Source organism: Pseudophryne corroboree, chromosome 3 (genome assembly GCF_028390025.1).
Source record: "Pseudophryne corroboree isolate aPseCor3 chromosome 3, aPseCor3.hap2, whole genome shotgun sequence".
NCBI lineage: Eukaryota > Metazoa > Chordata > Amphibia > Anura > Myobatrachidae > Pseudophryne > Pseudophryne corroboree.
Window position 1 is genome coordinate 133,332,329 of NC_086446.1, and position 19,761 is coordinate 133,352,089.

The window sequence follows — 19,761 nt, forward strand, 5'->3', positions numbered from 1 at the left end:
AAAGTGTCATGTTAAGTGTTTAAAATACAAAAAGTTAAGGAAGTATAAAAAGGTACAAAATTAGCAGACAATATTAATAAGAAATAATTTTTTTATATTTGATTTGCTGTTTAGTGGAGAAAAACGAATTTGACATCAATGACTGTCGTTTTCTCTTGAAAAGAATTATGGCAGCAGTGGGATTTGAACACACGTCTCCGAAGAGACTGGAGCCTTAATCCAGAGCCTTAGACCGCTCAGCCATGCTACCACATGCCTAACTTAACTCCGTAGATCATAGTTTATTATTATACATAATATTTTTTAAAGTTTGAGAAGACTCTTGAAATTTTAATAAACTGTTTTAAAATCTAGGGCAGATGATGAACTTTTCAATTTACCAATATTTTATTTTAGCAGCTTAGTGGCCTTAGACCGCTCGGCCATGGTACCACATAGACACTCTTAGCTCACAGATCTGGGTCATATAACTCAGATTACAGTAAAATCATTTTTTTTAAATCAATACTTAAAAAGAAGAGTCATACCAAAAGTGTTTAAATTATGTACAAAACGTTTTGGAAGGTTAAAAAAGTACATAAATTAACATAAATTATTAATGAGAAAGGATTTTTTTTAATTATTGATTTGCTGTTTAGCAGAGAAAAACACTTTGACATCAATGACTTATTATTTCTTAGGAAAAATAATTATGGCGGCAGTAGGTTTTGAACCAATGCCTCCAAAGAAACTGGAACCTTAATCCAGCACTTTAGACATAGCTGAATTTTAGTTCATGCATCTGGATCATATCAACCAGATATTGAGGAGAAAGGACTTTATTTTTATTGATTTTCTTATTAGTGGAGAAAATCACTTTGCCATCTCTGACTGATGTTTTATTAGCAAAATCATGATTGCAGCAGTGGGAATTGATCCCATGCCTCAGCAGAGACTGGAGCCTAAGTCCAGCACCATAGAATGCTTGGCCATGCCACCACATGGACACTTCTGACTGAAAGCTCACAGTTCTGGATCATATAGTTGAGATTATAGCAAAAAAATGTTTGTTTTAAATCAATACTTGAAAAAAAGTGTCATGTTAAGTGTTTAAAATACAAAAAGTTAAGGAAGTATAAAAAGGTACAAAATTAGCAGACAATATTAATAAGAAAGAATTTTTTATATTTGATTTGCTGTTCAGTGGAGAAAAACGAATTTGACATCAATGACTGTCGTTTTCTCTTGAAAAGAATTATGGCAGCAGTGGGATGTGAACACACGCCTCCGAAGAGACTGGATCCTTAATCCAGAGACTTAGACTGCTCAGCCATGCTACCACATGCCCAACTTGACTCTGTAGATCATAGTTTATTATTATACATATTATTTTTAAAGTTTGAGAAGACTCTTGAAATTTTAATAAACTGTTTTAAAATCTAGGGCAGATTATGAACTGTTCAATTTACCAATATTTTATTTTAGCAGCTTAGTGGCCTTAGACCGCTCGGCCATGGTACCACATGGACACTCTTAGCTCACAGATCTGGGTCATATAGCTCAGATTACAGTAAAAACATTTTTTTTAAATCAATACTTAAAAATAAGTGTCATATCAAAAGTGTTTAAATTATGTACAAAACGTTTTGGAAGATTAAAAAAATACATTAATTAACATAAATTATTAATGAAAAAGGATTTTTTTAATTATTGAATTGCTGTTTAGCAGAGAAAAACACTTTGACATCAATGACTTATTTTTTCTTTGGAAAAATAATTATGGTGGCAGTAGGTTTTGTACCAATGCCTCCAAAGAAACTGGAACCTTAATCCAGCACCTTAGACAGTGCTGAATTTTAGTTCATGCATCTGGATCATATCGACCAGATATTGAGGAGAAAGGACTTTATTATTATTGATTTTTTTATTAGTGGAGAAAATCACTTTACCATCTCTGACTGATGTTTTATTAGCAAAACCATGATTGCAGCAGTGGGAATCGATCCCATGCCTCAGCAGAGACTGGAGCCTAAATCCAGCACCTTAGAATGCTTGGCCATGCCACTACATGGACACTTCTGACTGAAAGCTCACTGTTCTGGATCATATAGTTGAAATTATAAAAAAAAAAATTTGTTTTAAATCAATACTTGAAAAAAAGTGTCATGTTAAGTGTTTAAAATACAAAAAGTTAAGGAAGTATAAAACGGTACAATATTAGCAGACAATATTAATAAGAAATATTTTTTTATATTTGATTTGCTGTTTAGTGGAGAAAACCGAATTTGACATCAATGACTGTCGTTTTCTCTTGAAAAGAATTATGGCAGCAGTGGGATTTGAACACACGCCTCTTAAGAGACTGGAGCTTTAATCCAGCACCTTAGACCTCTCAGCCATGCTACCACATGCCTAACTTGTGTCCGTAGATCATAGTTTATTATTATACATATTATTTCTAAAGTTTGAGAAGACTCTTGAAATTTTAATAAACTATTTTAAAATCTAGGGCAGATGATGAACTTTTCAATTTGCCAATATTTTATTTTAGCAGCTTAGTGGCCTTAGACCGCTCGGCCATGGTACCACATGGACACTCTTAGCTTACAGATCTGGGTCATATAGCTCAGATTACAGTAAAAACATTTTTTTTAAATCAATACTTAAAAAGAAGAGTCATACCAAAAGTGTTTAAATTATGTACAAAACGTTTTGGAAGGTTAAAAAAAGTACATAAATTAACATAAATTATTAATGAGAAAGGATTTTTTCTTTAATTATTGATTTGCTGTTTAGCAGAGAAAAACACTTTGACGTCAATGACTTATTTTTTCTTAGGAAAAATAATTATGGCGGCAGTAGGTTTTATACCAATGCCTCCAAAGAAACTGGAACCTTAATCCAGCACTTTAGACAGAGCAGAATTTTAGTTCATGCATCTGGATCATATCGACCAGATATTGAGGAGAAAGGACTTTATTATTATTGATTTTCTTATTAGTGGAGAAAATCACTTTGCCATCTCTGACTGATGTTTTATTAGCAAAATCATGATTGCAGCAGTGGGAATTGATCCCATGCCTCAGCAGAGACTGCAGCCTAAGTCCAGCACTTTAGAATTCTTGGCCATGCCACCACATGGACACTTCTGACTGAAAGCTCACTGTTCTGGATCATATAGTTGAGATTATAGGGAAAAAAAATTGTTTTAAATCAATACTTAAAAAAAAGTGTCATGTTAAGTGTTTAAAATACAAAAAGTTAAGGAAGTATAAAAAGGTACAAAATTAGCAGTCAATATTAATAATAAAGATTTTTTTTAATATTTGATATTCTGTTTAGTGGAGAAAAACGAATTTGACATCAATGACTGTCGTTTTCTCTTGAAAATAATTATGGCAGCAGTGGGATTTGAACACACACCTCTGAAGAGACTGGAGCCTTAATCCAGCACCTTAGACTGCTCATCCATGCTACCACATGCCTGACTTGACTCCGTAGATCATAGTTTATTATTATACATATCATTTTTAAAGTTTGAGAAGACTTGAAATTATAAGAAACTGTTTTAAAATCTAGGGCTGATTATGAACTGTTCAATTTACCAATATTTTATTTTAGCAGCTTAGTGGCCTTAGACCGCTCGGCCATGGTACCACATGGACACTCTTAGCTCACAGATCTGGGTCATATAGCTCAGATTACAGTAAAAACATTTTTTTAAATAAATACTTAAAAAGAAGTGTCATATCAAAAGAGTTTAAATTATGTACAAAACATTTTGGAAGGTTAAAAAAAGTACATAAATTGACATAAAATATTAATGAGAAAGGATTTTTTAAATTATTGATTTGCTGTTTAGCAGAGAAAAACACTTTGACATCAATGACTTATTTTTTCTTTGTAGAAATAATTATGGCGGCAGTAGGTTTTGTACCAATGCATCCAAAGAAACTGGAACCTTAATCCAGCACCTTAGACAGTGCTGAATTTTAGTTCATGCATCTGGATCATATCGACCAGATATTGAGGAGAAAGGACTTTATTATTATTGATTTTCTTATTAGTGGAGAAAATCACTTTGCCATCTCTGACTGATGTTTTATTAGCAAAACCATGATTGCAGCAGTGGGAATCGATCCCATGCCTCAGCAGAGACTGGAGCCTAAGTCCAGCACCTCAGAATGCTTGGCCATGCCACCACATTGACACTTCTGATTAAAGCTCACTGTTCTGGATCATATAGTTGAGATTGTAAAAAATAATAATTTTGTTTTAAATCAATACTTGAAAAAAAGTGTCATGTTAAGTGTTTAAAATACAAAAAGTTAAGGAAGTATAAAACGGTACAAAATTAGCAGACAATATTAATAAGAAATAATTTTTTATATTAGATTTGCTGTTTAGTGGAGAAAAACGAATTTGACATCAATAACTGTCGTTTTCTCTTGAAAAGAATTATGGCAGCAGTAGGATTTGAACACATGCCTCCGAAGAGACTGGAGCCTTAATCCAGCACTTTAGACTGCTCAGCCATGCTACCACATGCCTAACTTGACTCCGTAGATCATAGTTTATTATTATACATATTATTTCTAAAGTTTGAGAAGACTCTTGAAATTTTAATAAACTATTTTAAAATCTAGGGCAGATGATGACCTTTTCAATTTGCCAATATTTTATTTTAGCAGCTTAGTGGCCTTAGACCGCTCGGCCATGGTACCACATGGACACTCTTAGCTCACAGATCTGGGTCATATAACTCAGATTACAGTAAAATAATTTTTTTTAAATCAATACTTAAAAAGAAGATTCATTACAAAAGTGTTTAAATTATGTACAAAACGTTTTGGAAGGTTAAAAAAAGTACATAAATTAACATAAATTATTAATGAGAAAGGATTTTTTTAATTATTGATTTGCTGTTTAGCGGAGAAATACACTTTGACATCAATGACTTATTATTTCTTAGGAAAAATAATTATGGTGGCAGTAGGTTTTGAACCAATGCCTCCAAAGAAACTGGAACCTTAATCCAGCACTTTAGACTGAGCTGAATTTTAGTTCATGCATCTGGATCATATCGACCAGATATTGAGGAGAAAGGACTTTATTATTACTGATTTTCTTATTAGTGGAGAAAATCACTTTGCCATCTCTGACTGATGTTTTATTAGCAAAATCTTAATTGCAGCAGTGGGAATCTGTCCCATGCCTCAGCAGAGACTGGAGCCTAAGTCCAGCACCTTAGAATGCTTGGCCATGCCACCACATGGACACTTCTGACTGAAAGCTTACTGTTCTGGATCATATAGTTGAGATTATAGGAAAAAAAAATTGTTTTAAATCAATACTTGAAAAAAAGTGTCATGTTAAGTGTTTAAAATACAAAAAGTTAAGGAAGTATAAAAAGGTACAAAATTAGCAGCCAATATTAATAAGAAAGAGTTTTTTTATATTTGATTTGCTGTTCAGTGGAGAAAAACGAATTTGACATCAATGACTGTCGTTTTCTCTTGAAAATAATTATGGCAGCAGTGGGATTTGAACACACGCATCTGAAGAGACTGGAGCCTTAATCCAGCACCTTAGACCGCTCAGCCATGCTACCACATGCCTAACTTGACTCCGTAGATCATAGATTATTATTATACATATTATTTCTAAAGTTTGAGAAGACTCTTGAAATTTTAATAAACTATTTTAAAATCTAGGGCAGATGATGACCTTTTCAATTTGCCAATATTTTATTTTAGCAGCTTAGTGGCCTTAGACCGCTCGGCCATGGTACCACATGGACACTCTTAGCTCACAGATCTGGGTCATATAGCTCAGATTACAGTAAAAACATTTTTTTTAAATCAATTCTTAAAAAGAAGTGTCATACCAAAAGTGTTTAAATTATGTACAAAACGTTTTGGAAGGTTAAAAAATATATATATATTAACATAAATGATTAATGAGAAAGGATTTTTTTAATTATTGATTTGCTGTTTAGCAGAGAAAAACACTTTGACATCAATGACTTATTATTTCTTAGGAAAAATAATTATGGTGGCAGTAGGTTTTGAACCAATGCCTCCAAAGAAACTGGAACCTTAATCCAGCACTTTATACAGAGCTGAATTTTAGTTCATGCATCTGGATCATATCGACCAGATATTGAGGAGAAAGGACTTTATTATTATTGATTTTCTTATTAGTGGAGAAAATCACTTTGCCATCTCTGACTGATGTTTTATTAGCAAAATCATGATTGCAGCAGTGGGAATTGATCCCATGCCTCAGCAGAGACTGCAGCCTAAGTCCAGCACTTTAGAATTCTTGGCCATACCACCACATGGACACTTCTGACTGAAAGCTCACTGTTCTGGATCATATAGTTGAGATTATAGGAAAAAAAAAAATTGTTTTAAATCAATACTTGAAAAAAAGTGTCATGTTAAGTGTTTAAAATACAAAAAGTTAAGGAAGTATAAAAAGGTACAAAATTAGCAGCCAATATTAATAAGAAAGAGTTTTTTTTACATTTGATTTGCTGTTTAGTGGAGAAAAACGAATTTGACATCAATGACTGTCGTTTTCTCTTGAAAATAATTATGGCAGCAGTGGGATTTGAACACATGCCTCTGAAGAGACTGGAGCCTTAATCCAGCACCTTAGACCGCTCAGCCATGCTACCACATGCCTAACTTGACTCCATAGATCATAGTTTATTATTATACATATCATTTTTAAAGTTTGAGAAGACTTGAAATTATAAGAAACTGTTTTAAAATCTAGGGCAGATTATGAACTGTTCAATTTACCAATATTTTATTTTAGCAGCTTAGTGGCCTTAGACCGCTCGGCCATGGTACCACATGGACACTCTTAGCTTACAGATCTGGGTCATATAACTCAGATTACAGTAAAAACATTTTTTTTAATTATTGATTTGCTGTTTAGCGGAGAAATACACTTTGACATCAATGACTTATTATTTCTTAGGAAAAATAATTATGGCGGCAGTAGGTTTTGAACCAATGCCTCCAAAGAAACTGGAACCTTAATCCAGCACTTTAGACAGAGCTGAATTTTAGTTCATGCATCTGGATCATATCGACCAGATATTGAGGAGAAAGGACTTTATTATTATTGATTTTCTTATTAGTGGAGAAAATCACTTTGCCATCTCTGACTGAAGTTTTATTAGCAAAGTCATGATTGCCGCAGTGGGAATTGATCCCATGCCTCAGCAGAGACTGCAGCCTAAGTCCAGCACTTTAGAATTCTTGGCCATACCACCACATGGACACTTCTGACTGAAAGCTCACTGTTCTGGATCATATAGTTGAGATTATAGGGGGAAAAAAATTTGTTTTAAATCAATACTTGAAAAAAAGTGTCATGTTAAGTGTTTAAAATACAAAAAGTTAAGGAAGTATAAAAAGGTACAAAATTAGCAGCCAATATTAATAAGAAAGAGTTTTTTTATATTTCATTTGCTGTTTAGTGGAGTAAAACGAATTTGACATCAATGACTGTCGTTTTCTCTTGAAAATAATTATCGCAGCAGTGGGATTTGAACACACGCCTCTGAAGAGACTGGAGCCTTAATCCAGCACCTTAGACCGCTCAGCCATGCTACCACATGCCTAACTTGACTCCGTAGATCATAGTTTATTATTATACATATTATTTCTAAAGTTTGAGAAGACTCTTGAAATTTTAATAAACTATTTTAAAATCTAGGGCAGATGATGAACTTTTTAATTTGCCAATATTTTATTTTAGCAGCTTAGTGGCCTTGGACCGCTCGGCCATGGTACCACATGGACACTCTTAGCTCACAGATCTGGGTCATATAGCTCAGATTACAGTAAAAAAAATTTTTTAAATCAATACTTAAAAAGAAGAGTCATACCAAAAGTGTTTAAATTATGTACAAAACATTTTGGAAGGTTAAAAAAAGTACATAAATTAACATAAATTATTAATGAGAAAGGATTTTTTTTTTATTATTGATTTGCTGTTTAGCAGAGAAAAACACTTTGACATCAATGGCTTATTTTTTCTTAGGAAAAATAATTATGGCGGCAGTAGGTTTTGTACCAATGCCTCCAAAGAAACTGGAACCTTAATCCAGCACTTTAGACAGTGCTGAATTTTAGCTCATGCATCTGGACCATATCGACCAGATATTGAGGAGAAAGGACTTTATTATTATTGATTTTCTTATTAGTGGAGAAAATCACTTTGCCATCTCTGACTGATGTTTTATTAGCAAAATCATGATTGCAGCAGTGGGAATTGATTCCATGCCTCAGCAGAGACTGCAGCCTAAGTCCAGCACTTTAGAATTCTTGGCCATACCACCACATGGACACTTCTGACTGAAAGCTCACTGTTCTGGATCATATAGTTGAGATTATAGGAAAAAAAAATTTTTGTTTTAAATCAATACTTGAAAAAAAGTGTCATGTTAAGTGTTTAAAATACAAAAAGTTAAGGAAGTATAAAAAGGTACAAAATTAGCAGCCAATATTAATAAGAAAGAGTTTTTTTATATTTGATTTGCTGTTTAGTGGAGAAAAACGAATTTGACATCAATGACTGTCGTTTTCTCTTGAAAATAATTATGGCAGCAGTGGGATTTGAACACACGCCTCTGAAGAGACTGGAGCCTTAATCCAGCACCTTAGACCGCTCAGCCATGCTACCACATGCCTAACTTGACTCCGTAGATCATAGTTTATTATTATACATATCATTTTTAAAGTTTGAGAAGACTCTTGAAATTATAAGAAACTGTTTTAAAATCTAGGGCAGATTATGAACTGTTCAATTTACCAATATTTTATTTTAGCAGCTTAGTGGCCTTAGACCGCTCGGCCATGGTACCACATGGACACTCTTAGCTTACAGATCTGGGTCATATAGCTCAGATTACAGTAAAAACATTTTTTTTAAATCAATACTTAAAAAGAAGAGTCATACCAAAAGTGTTTAAATTATGTACAAAATGTTTTGGAAGGTTAAAAAAAGTACATAAATTAACATAAATTATTAATGAGAAAGGATTTTTTTTAATTATTGATTTGCTGTTTAGCAGAGAAAAACACTTTGACGTCAATGACTTATTTTTTCTTAGGAAAAATAATTATGGCGGCAGTAGGTTTTGTACCAATGCCTACAAAGAAACTGGAACCTTAATCCAGCACCTTAGACAGTGCTGAATTTTAGCTCATACATCTGGACCATATCGACCAGATATTAAGGAGAAAGGACTTTATTATTATTGATTTTCTTATTAGTGGAGAAAATCACGTTGCCATCTCTGACTGATGCTTTATTAGCAAAATCATAATTGCAGCAGTGGGAATCTATCCCATGCCTCAGCAGAGACTGGAGCCTAAGTCCAGCACCTTAGAATGCTTGGCCATGCCACCACATGGACACTTCTGACTGAAAGCTCACAGTTCTGGATCATATAGTTGAGATTATAGCAAAAAAATGTTTGTTTTAAATCAATACTTGAAAAAAAGTGTCATGTTAAGTGTTTAAAATACAAAAAGTTAAGGAAGTATAAAAAGGTACAAAATTAACAGACAATATTAATAAGAAAGAATTTTTTATATTTGATTTGCTGTTTAGTGGAGAAAAACGAATTTGACATCAATGACTGTCGTTTTCTCTTGAAAAGAATTATGGCAGCAGTGGGATTTGAACACACGCCTACGAAGAGACTGGAGCCTTTATCCAGAGCCTTAGACCGCTTAGCCATGCAACCACATGCCTAACTTGACTCCGTAGATCATAGTTTATTATTATATATATTATTTTTAAAGTTTGAGAAGACTTGAAATTTTAATAAACTGTTTTAAAATCTAGGGCAGATGATGAACTTTTCAACTTACCAATATTTTATTTTAGCAGCTTAGTGGCCTTAGACCGCTCGGCCATAGTACCACATGGACACTCTTAGCTCAAAGGTCTGGGTCATATAGCTCAGATTACAGTAAACACATTTTTTTAAAATCAATACTTAAAAAGAAGAGTCATACCAAAAGTGTTTAAATTATGTACAAAACGTTTTGGAAGGTTAAAAAAAGTACATAAATTAACATAAATTATTAATGAGAAAGGATTTTTTTAATTATTGATTTGCTGTTTAGCAGAGAAAAACACTTTGACATCAATGACTTGTTTTTTCTTTGTAGAAATAATTATGGCGGCAGTAGGTTTTGTACCAATGCCTCCAAAGAAACTGGAACCTTAATCCAACACCTTAGACAGTGCTGAATTTTAGTTCATGCATCTGGATCATATCGACCAGATATTGAGGAGAAAGGACTTTATTATTATTGATTTTCTTATTAGTGGAGAAAATCACTTTGCCATCTCTGACTGATGTTTTATTAGCAAAACCATGATTGCAGCAATGGGAATCGATCCCATGCCTCAGCAGAAACTGGAGCCTAAGTCCAGCACCTTAGAATGCTTGGCCATGCCACCACATGGACACTTCTGACTGAAAGCTCACAGTTCTGGATTATATAGTTAAGATTATAGCAAAAAAATGTTTGTTTTAAATCAATACTTGAAAAAAAGTGTCATGTTAAGTGTTTAAAATACAAAAAGTTAAGGAAGTATAAAAAGGTACAAAATTAGCAGCCAATATTAATAAGAAAGAGTTTTTTTATATTTCATTTGCTGTTTAGTGGAGAAAAACGAATTTGACATCAATGACTGTTGTTTTCTCTTGAAAATAATTATGGCAGCAGTGGGATTTGCACACACGCCTCTGAAGAGACTGGAGCCTTAATCCAGCACCTTAGACCGCTCAGCCATGCTACCACATGCCTAACTTGACTCCGTAGATCATAATTTATTATTATACATATAATTTTTAAAGTTTGAGAAGACTCTTGAAATTATAAGAAACTGTTTTAAAATCTAGGGCAGACTATGATCTGTTCAATTTACCAATATTTTATTTTAGCAGTTTAGTGGCCTTAGACCGCTCGGCCATGGTACCACATGGACACTTTTAGCTCACAGATCTGGGTCATATAGCTCAGATTACAGTAAAAACATTTTTTTTTAAATCAATACTTAAAAAGAAGTGTCATATCAAAAGTGTTTAAATTATGTACAAAACGTTTTGGAAGATTAAAAAAAGTACATAAATTAACATAAATTATTAATGAGAAAGGATTTTTTTAATTATTGATTTGCTGTTTAGCAGAGAAAAACACTTTGACATCAATGACTTATTTTTTCTTTGTAGAAATAATTATGGCGGCAGTAGGTTTTGTACCAATGCCTCCAAAGAAACTGGAACCTTAATCCAGCACCTTAGACAGTGCTGAATTTTAGTTCATGCATCTGGATCATATCTACCAGATATTGAGGAGAAAGGACTTTATTATTATTGATTTTCTTATTAGTGGAGAAAATCACTTTGCCATCTCTGACTGATGTTTTATTAGCAAAACCATGATTGCAGCAATGGGAATCGATCCCATGCCTCAGCAGAAACTGGAGCCTAAGTCCAGCACCTTAGAATGCTTGGCCATGCCACCACATGGACACTTCTGACTGAAAGCTCACTGTTCTGGATCATATAGTTGAGATTATAAAAAAAATGTTTGTTTTAAATCAATACTTGAAAAAAAGTGTCATGTTAAGTGTTTAAAATACAAAAAGTTAAGGAAGTATAAAACGGTACAAAATTAGCAGACAATATTAATAAGAAATAATTTTTTATATTTGATTTGCTGTTTAGTGGAGAAAAACTAATTTGACATCAATGACTGTCGTTTTCTCTTGAAAAGAATTATGGCAGCAGTGGGATTTGAACACATGCCTCCGAAGAGACTGGAGCCTTAATCCAGCGCATTAAACTGCTCAGCCATGCTACCACATGCCTAACTTGACCATGTAGATCATAGTTTATTATTATACATATTATTTCTAAAGTTTGAGAAGACTCTTGAAATTTTAATAAACTATTTTAAAATCTAGGGCAGATGATGAACTTTTCAATTTGCCAATATTTTATTTTAGCAGCTTAGTGGCCTTAGACCGCTCGGCCATGGTACCACATGGACACTCTTAGCTCACAGATCTGGGTTATATAGCTCAGATTACAGTAAAAACATTTTTTTTAAAATCAATTCTTAAAAAGAAGAGTCATACCAAAAGTGTTTAAATTATGTACAAAACGTTTTGGAAGGTTAAAAAAAAGTACATAAATTAACATAAATGATTAATGAGAAAGGACTTTTTTAATTATTGATTTGCTGTTTAGCAGAGAAAAACACTTTGACGTCAATGACTTATTTTTTCTTAGGAAAAATAATTATGGCGGCAGTAGGTTTTGTACCAATGCCTCCAAAGAAACTGGAACCTTAATCCAGCACCTTAGACAGTGCTGAATTTTAGCTCATACATCTGGACCATATCGACCAGATATTGAGGAGAAAGGACTTTATTATTATTGATTTTCTTATTAGTGGAGAAAATCACTTTGCCATCTCTGACTGATGCTTTATTAGCAAAATCATAATTGCAGCAGTGGGAATCTATCCCATGCCTCAGCAGAGACTGGAGCCTAAATCCAGCACCTTAGAATGCTTGGCCATGCCACCACATGGACACTTCTGACTGAAAGCTCACAGTTCTGGATCATATAGTTAAGATTATAGCAAAAAAATGTTTGTTTTAAATCAATACTTGAAAAAAAGTGTCATGTTAAGTGTTTAAAATACAAAAAGTTAAGGAAGTATAAAAATGTACAAAATAAGAAGCCAATATTAATAAGAAAGAGTTTTTTTATATTTCATTTGCTGTTTAGTGGAGAAAAACGAATTTGACATCAATGACTGTCGTTTTCTCTTGAAAATAATTATGGCAGCAGTGGGATTTGAACACACGCCTCTGAAGAGACTGGAGCCTTAATCCAGCACCTTAGACCGCTCAGCCATGCTACCACATGCCTAACTTGACTCCGTAGATCATAGTTTATTATTATACATATCATTTTTAAAGTTTGAGAAGACTCTTGAAATTATAAGAAACTGTTTTAAAATCTAGGGCAGATTATGAACTGTTCAATTTACCAATATTTTATTTTAGCAGCTTAGTGGCCTTAGACCGCTCGGCCATGGTACCACATGGACACTCTTAGCTCATAGATCTGGGTCATATAGCTCAGATTACAGTAAAAACATTTTTTTTAAATCAATACTTAAAAAGAAGTGTCATATCAAAAGTGTTTAAATTATGTACAAAACGTTTTGGAAGATTAAAAAAAGTACATAAATTAACATAAATTATTAATGAGAAAGGATTTTTTTAATTATTGATTTGCTGTTTAGCAGAGAAAAACACTTTGACATCAATGACTTATTTTTTCTTTGTAGAAATAATTATGGCGGCAGTAGGTTTTGTACCAATACCTCCAAAGAAACTGGAACCTTAATCCAGCACCTTAGACAGTGCTGAATTTTAGTTCATGCATCTGGATCATATCGACCAGATATTGAGGAGAAAGGACTTTATTATTATTGATTTTCTTATTAGTGGAGAAAATCACTTTGCCATCTCTGACTGATGTTTTATTAGCAAAACCATGATTGCAGCAGTGGGAATCGATCCCATGCCTCAGCAGAAACATGAGCCTAAGTCCAGCACCTTAGAATGCTTGGCCATGCCACCACATGGACACTTCTGACTGAATGCTCACTTTTCTGGATCATATAGTTGAGATTATAGAAAAAAAAATTGTTTTAAATCAATACTTGAAAAAAAGTGTCATGTTAAGTGTTTAAAATACAAAAAGTTAAGGAAGTGTAAAAAGGTACAAAATTATCAGACAATATTAATAAGAAATAATTTTGTATTATTGATTTACTGTTTAGTGGAGAAAAACGACTTTGACGTCAATGACTGTCGTTTTCTCTTGAAAGAATTATTGCAGCAATGGGATTTGAACCAACGCCTCCGAAGAGACTAGAGCCTTAATCCAGCGCCTTAGACCGCTCAGCCATGCTACCACATGTCTAACTTGATTCCGTAGATTATAGTTTATTATTATACATATCATATTTAAAGTTTGAGAAGACTCTTGAAATTATAAGAAACTGTTTTAAAATCTAAGGCAGATGATGAACTGTTCAACTTACCATTATTTTATTCTAGCAGTTTAGTGGCCTTAGACCGCTCGGCCATGGTACCACATAGACACTCTTAGCTCACAGATCTGGGTCATATAGCTCAGATTACAGTAAAAACAATTTTTTTAAATCAATACTTAAAAAGAAGTGTCATACCAAAAGTGTTTAAATTATGTACAAAACGTTTTGGAAGGTTAAAAAAAGTACATAAATTGACATAAAATATTAATGAGAAAGGATTTTTTTAATTATTGATTTGCTGTTTAGCAGAGAAAAACACTTTGACATCAATGACTTATTTTTTCTTAGGAAAAATAATTATGGCTGCAATAGGTTTTGTACCAATGCATCCAAAGAAACTGGAACCTTAATCCAGCACCTTAGACAGTGCTGAATTTTAGTTCATGCATCTGGATCATATTGACCAGATATTGAGGAGAAAGGACTTTATTATTATTGATTTTTTTATTAGTGGAGAAAATCACTTTGCCATCTCTGACTGATGTTTTATTAGCAAAATCATAATTGCAGCAGTGGGAATTGACCCCATGCCTCAGCAGAGACTGGAGCTTAATTCCAGCACCTTAGAATGCTTGGCCATGCCACCACATGGACACTTCTTACTGAAAGCTCACTGTTCTGGATCATATAGTTGAGATTAGAGGGAAAAAAACGTTTTTTTAAATCAATACTTGAAAAAAAGTGTCATGTTAAGTGTTTAAAATACAAAAAGTTAAGAAAGTATAAAAAGGTACAAAATTAGCAGACAATATTAATAAGAAAGAATTTTTTTATATTTGATTTGCTGTTTAGTGGTGAAAAACAAATTTGACATCAACGACTGTCGTTTTCTCTTGAAAAGAATTATGGCAACAGTAGGATTTGAACCCACGCCTCCAAAGAGACTGGAGCCTTAATCTAGTGCCTTAGACCACTCGGCCTTGCTACCACAAGGCTAACTTGATTCAGTAGATCATAGTTTATTATTATACATATTATTTTTAAAGTTTGAGAAGACTCTTGATATTATAATAAACTGTTTTAAAATCTAGGGCAGATGATGAACTTTTCAAGTTACCAATATTTTATTTTAGCAGCTTAGTGGCCTTATACCGCTCAGCCATGGTACCCCATGGACACTCTTAGCTCACAGATCTGGGTCATATAGCTCAGATTACAGTAAAAACATTTTTTTTAAATCAATACTTAGAAAGAAGTGTCATACCAAAAGTATTTAAATTATGTACAAAACGTTTTGGAAGGTTAAAAAAAGTACATAAATTGACATAAAATATTAATGAGAAAGGATTTTTTTAATTATTGATTTGCTGTTTAGCAGAGAAAAACACATTGACATCAATGACTTATTTTTTTCTTAGGAAAAATAATTATGGTGGCAGTAGGTTTTTTACCAATGCCTCCAAAGAAACTGGAACCATAATCTAGCACCTTAGACAGTGCTGAATTTTAGTTCATGCATCTGGATCATATCGACCAGATATTGAGGAGAAAGGACTTTATTATTATTGATTTTCTTATTTAGTGAATAAAATCACTTTGCCATCTCTGACTGATGTTTTATTAGCAAAATCATAATTGCAGCAGTGGGAATTGATCCCATGCCTCAGCAAAACCTGGAGCCTAATTTCAGCACCTTAGAATGCTTGGCCATGCCACCACATGGACACTTCTGACTGAACGCTCACTGTTCTGGATCATATAGTTGAGATTATAGGAAACAAAATTTTGTTTTAAATCAATACTTGAAAAAAAGTGTCATGTTAAGTGTTTAAAATACAAAAAGTTAAGGAAGTATAAAAAGGTACAAAATTAGCAGACAATATTAATAAGAAATAATTTTTTTATATATGATTTGCTGTTTAGTGGAGAAAAATGAATTTGACATCAATGACTGTCGCTTTCTCTTGAAAACAATTATGGCAGCAGTGGGATTTGAACACATGACTCTGAAGAGACTAGAGCCTTAATCCAGCACCTTAGACCGCTCAGCCATGCTACCACATGCCTCTCTTGCTTCCGTAGATCATAGTTTATTATTATACATATCATTTTTAAAGTTTGAGAAGACACTTGAAATTTTAAGAAACTGTTTTAAAATCTAGGGCAGATGATGAACTGTTCAATTTACCAATATTTTATTTTAGCAGCTTAGTGGCCTTAGACCGCTCGGCCATGGTACCACATGGACACTCTTAGCTCACAGATCTGGGTCATATAGCTCAGATTACAGTAAAAACATTTTTTTTAAATCAATACTTAAAAAGCAGTGTCATATCAAAAGTGTTTAAATTATGTACAAAACATTTTGGAAGTTTAAAAAAGTACATAAATTGACATAAAATATTAATGAGAAAGGATTTTTTTAATTATTAATTTGCTGTTTAGCAGAGAAAAACACTTTGACATCAATGACTTATTTTTTCTTAGGAAAAATAATTATGGCGGCAGTAGGTTTTGTACCAATGCCTCCAAAGAAACTGGAACCTTAATCCAGCACCTTAGACAGTGCTGAATTTTAGTTCATGCATCTGGATCATATCTACCAGATATTGAGGAGAAAGGACTTTATTATTATTGATTTTCTTATTAGTAGAGAAAATCACTTAGCCATCTCTGACTGATGTTTTATTAGCAAAACCATGATTGCAGCAGTAGGAATCGATCACATGCCTCAGCAGAGACTGGAGCTTAATTCCAGCACCTTAGAATGCTTGGCCATGCCACCACATGGACTCTTCTGACTGAAAGCTCACTGTTCTGGATCATATAGTTGAGATTATAGGGAAAAAAACGTTTTTTTAAATCAATACTTGAAAAAAAGTGTCATGTTAAGTGTTTAAAATAAAAAAAGTTAAGAAAGTATAAAAAGGTACAAAATTAGCAGACAATATTAATAAGAAAGAATTTTTTTATATTTGATTTGCTGTTTAGTGGAGAAAAACAAATTTGACATCAACGACTGTCGTTTTCTCTTGAAAAGAATTATGGCAACAGTAGGATTTGAACCCATGCCTCCGAAGAGACTGGAGCTTTAATCCAGTGCCTTAGACCGCTCGGCCTTGCTACCACAAGGCTAACTTGACTCAGTAGATCATAGTTTATTATTATACATATTATTTTTAAAGTTTGAGAAGACTCTTGATATTATAATAAACTGTTTTAAAATCTAGGGCAGATGATGAACTTTTCAAGTTACCAATATTTTATTTTAGCAGCTTAGTGGCCTTATACCGCTCAGCCATGGTACCCCATGGACACTCTTAGCTCACAGATCTGGGTCATATAGCTCAGATTACAGTAAAAACATTTTTTTAAATCAATACTTAGAAAGAAGTGTCATACCAAAAGTATTTAAATTATTAACAAAACGTTTTGGAAGGTTAAAAAAAGTACATAAATTGACATAAAATATTAATGAGAAAGGATTTTTTTAATTATTGATTTGCTGTTTAGCAGAGAAAAACACATTGACATCAATGACTTATTTTTTTCTTAGGAAAAATAATTATGGTGGCAGTAGGTTTTTTACCAATGCCTCCAAAGAAACTGGAACCATAATCTAGCACCTAGACAGTGCTGAATTTTAGTTCATGCATCTGGATCATATCGACCAGATATTGAGGAGAAAGGACTTTATTATAATTGATTTTCTTATTTAGTGAATAAAATCACTTTGCCATCTCTGACTGATGTTTTATTAGCAAAATCATAATTGCAGCAGTGGGAATTGATCCCATGCCTCAGCAAAACCTGGAGCCTAATTTCAGCACCTTAGAATGCTTGGCCATGCCACCACATGGACACTTCTGACTGAAAGCTCACTGTTCTGGATCATATAGTTGAGATTATAGGAAACAAAATTTTGTTTTAAATCAATACTTGAAAAAAAGTGTCATGTTAAGTGTTTAAAATACAAAAAGTTAAGGAAGTATAAAAAGGTACAAAATTAGCAGACAATATTAATAAGAAATAATTTTTTATTTATGATTGGCTGTTTAGTGGAGAAAAACGAATTTGACATCAATGACTGTCGCTTTCTCTTGAAAACAATTATGGCAGCAGTGGGATTTGAACACATGCCTCTGAAGAGACTAGAGCCTTAATACAGCACCTTAGACCGCTCAGCCATGCTACCACATGCCTATCTTGTCTCCGTAGATCATAGTTTATTATTATACATATCATTTTTAAAGTTTGAGAAGACACTTGAAATTTTAAGAAACTGTTTTAAAATCTAGGGCAGATGATGAACTGTTCAATTTACCAATATTTTATTTTAGCAGCTTAGTGGCCTTAGACCGCTCGGCCATGGTACCACATGGACACTCTTAGCTCACAGATCTGGGTCATATAGCTCAGATTACAGTAAAAACATTTTTTTAAATCAATACTTAGAAAGAAGTGTCATACCAAAAGTATTTAAATTATTAACAAAACGTTTTGGAAGGTTAAAAAAAGTACATAAATTGACATAAAATATTAATGAGAAAGGATTTTTTTAATTATTGATTTGCTGTTTAGCAGAGAAAAACACATTGACATCAATGACTTATTTTTTTCTTAGGAAAAATAATTATGGTGGCAGTAGGTTTTTTACCAATGCCTCCAAAGAAACTGGAACCATAATCTAGCACCTTAGACAGTGCTGAATTTTAGTTCATGCATCTGGATCATATCGACCAGATATTGAGGAGAAAGGACTTTATTATAATTGATTTTCTTATTTAGTGAATAAAATCACTTTGCCATCTCTGACTGATGTTTTATTAGCAAAATCATAATTGCAGCAGTGGGAATTGATCCCATGCCTCAGCAAAACCTGGAGCCTAACTTCAGCACCTTAGAATGCTTGGCCATGCCACCACATGGACACTTCTGACTGAAAGCTCACTGTTCTGGATCATATAGTTGAGATTATAGGAAACAAAATTTTGTTTTAAATCAATACTTGAAAAAAAGTGTCATGTTAAGTGTTTAAAATACAAAAAGTTAAGGAAGTATAAAAAGGTACAAAATTAGCAGACAATATTAATAAGAAATAATTTTTTATATATGATTTGCTGTTTAGTGGAGAAAAACGAATTTGACATCAATGACTGTCGCTTTCTCTTGAAAACAATTATGGCAGCAGTGGGATTTGAACACATGCCTCTGAAGAGACTAGAGCCTTAATACAGCACCTTAGACCGCTCAGCCATGCTACCACATGCCTATCTTGTCTCCGTAGATCATAGTTTATTATTATACATATCATTTTTAAAGTTTGAGAAGACACTTGAAATTTTAAGAAACTGTTTTAAAATCTAGGGCAGATGATGAACTGTTCAATTTACCAATATTTTATTTTAGCAGCTTAGTGGCCTTAGACCGCTCGGCCATGGTACCACATGGACACTCTTAGCTCACAGATCTGGGTCATATAGCTCAGATTACAGTAAAAACATTTTTTTTAAATCAATACTTAAAAAGAAGTGTCATATCAAAAGTGTTTAAATTATGTACAAAACATTTTGGAAGGTTAAAAAAGTACATAAATTGACATAAAATATTAATGAGAAAGGATTTTTTTAATTATTGATTTGCTGTTTAGCAGAGAAAA

At 33.1% G+C, this 19,761-nt stretch overlaps 4 non-coding genes across 4 annotated transcripts; all 4 read right to left on the reverse strand.

Moving 5' to 3' along the window:
• Positions 1–168: 168 nt before the first annotated feature.
• On the reverse strand, positions 169–250 carry TRNAL-AAG (transfer RNA leucine (anticodon AAG)). The gene has a single exon. It is a non-coding gene; the product is annotated as a tRNA-Leu (tRNA).
• Positions 251–2,303: 2,053 nt separating this feature from the next.
• On the reverse strand, positions 2,304–2,385 carry TRNAF-AAA (transfer RNA phenylalanine (anticodon AAA)). The gene has a single exon. It is a non-coding gene; the product is annotated as a tRNA-Phe (tRNA).
• Positions 2,386–8,600: 6,215 nt separating this feature from the next.
• On the reverse strand, positions 8,601–8,682 carry TRNAL-AAG (transfer RNA leucine (anticodon AAG)). Its single transcript has one exon. It is a non-coding gene; the product is annotated as a tRNA-Leu (tRNA).
• A 4,192-nt stretch (positions 8,683–12,874) lies between these two features.
• TRNAL-AAG (transfer RNA leucine (anticodon AAG)) lies at positions 12,875–12,956 on the reverse strand. Its single transcript has one exon. It is a non-coding gene; the product is annotated as a tRNA-Leu (tRNA).
• Positions 12,957–19,761: the final 6,805 nt, after the last annotated feature.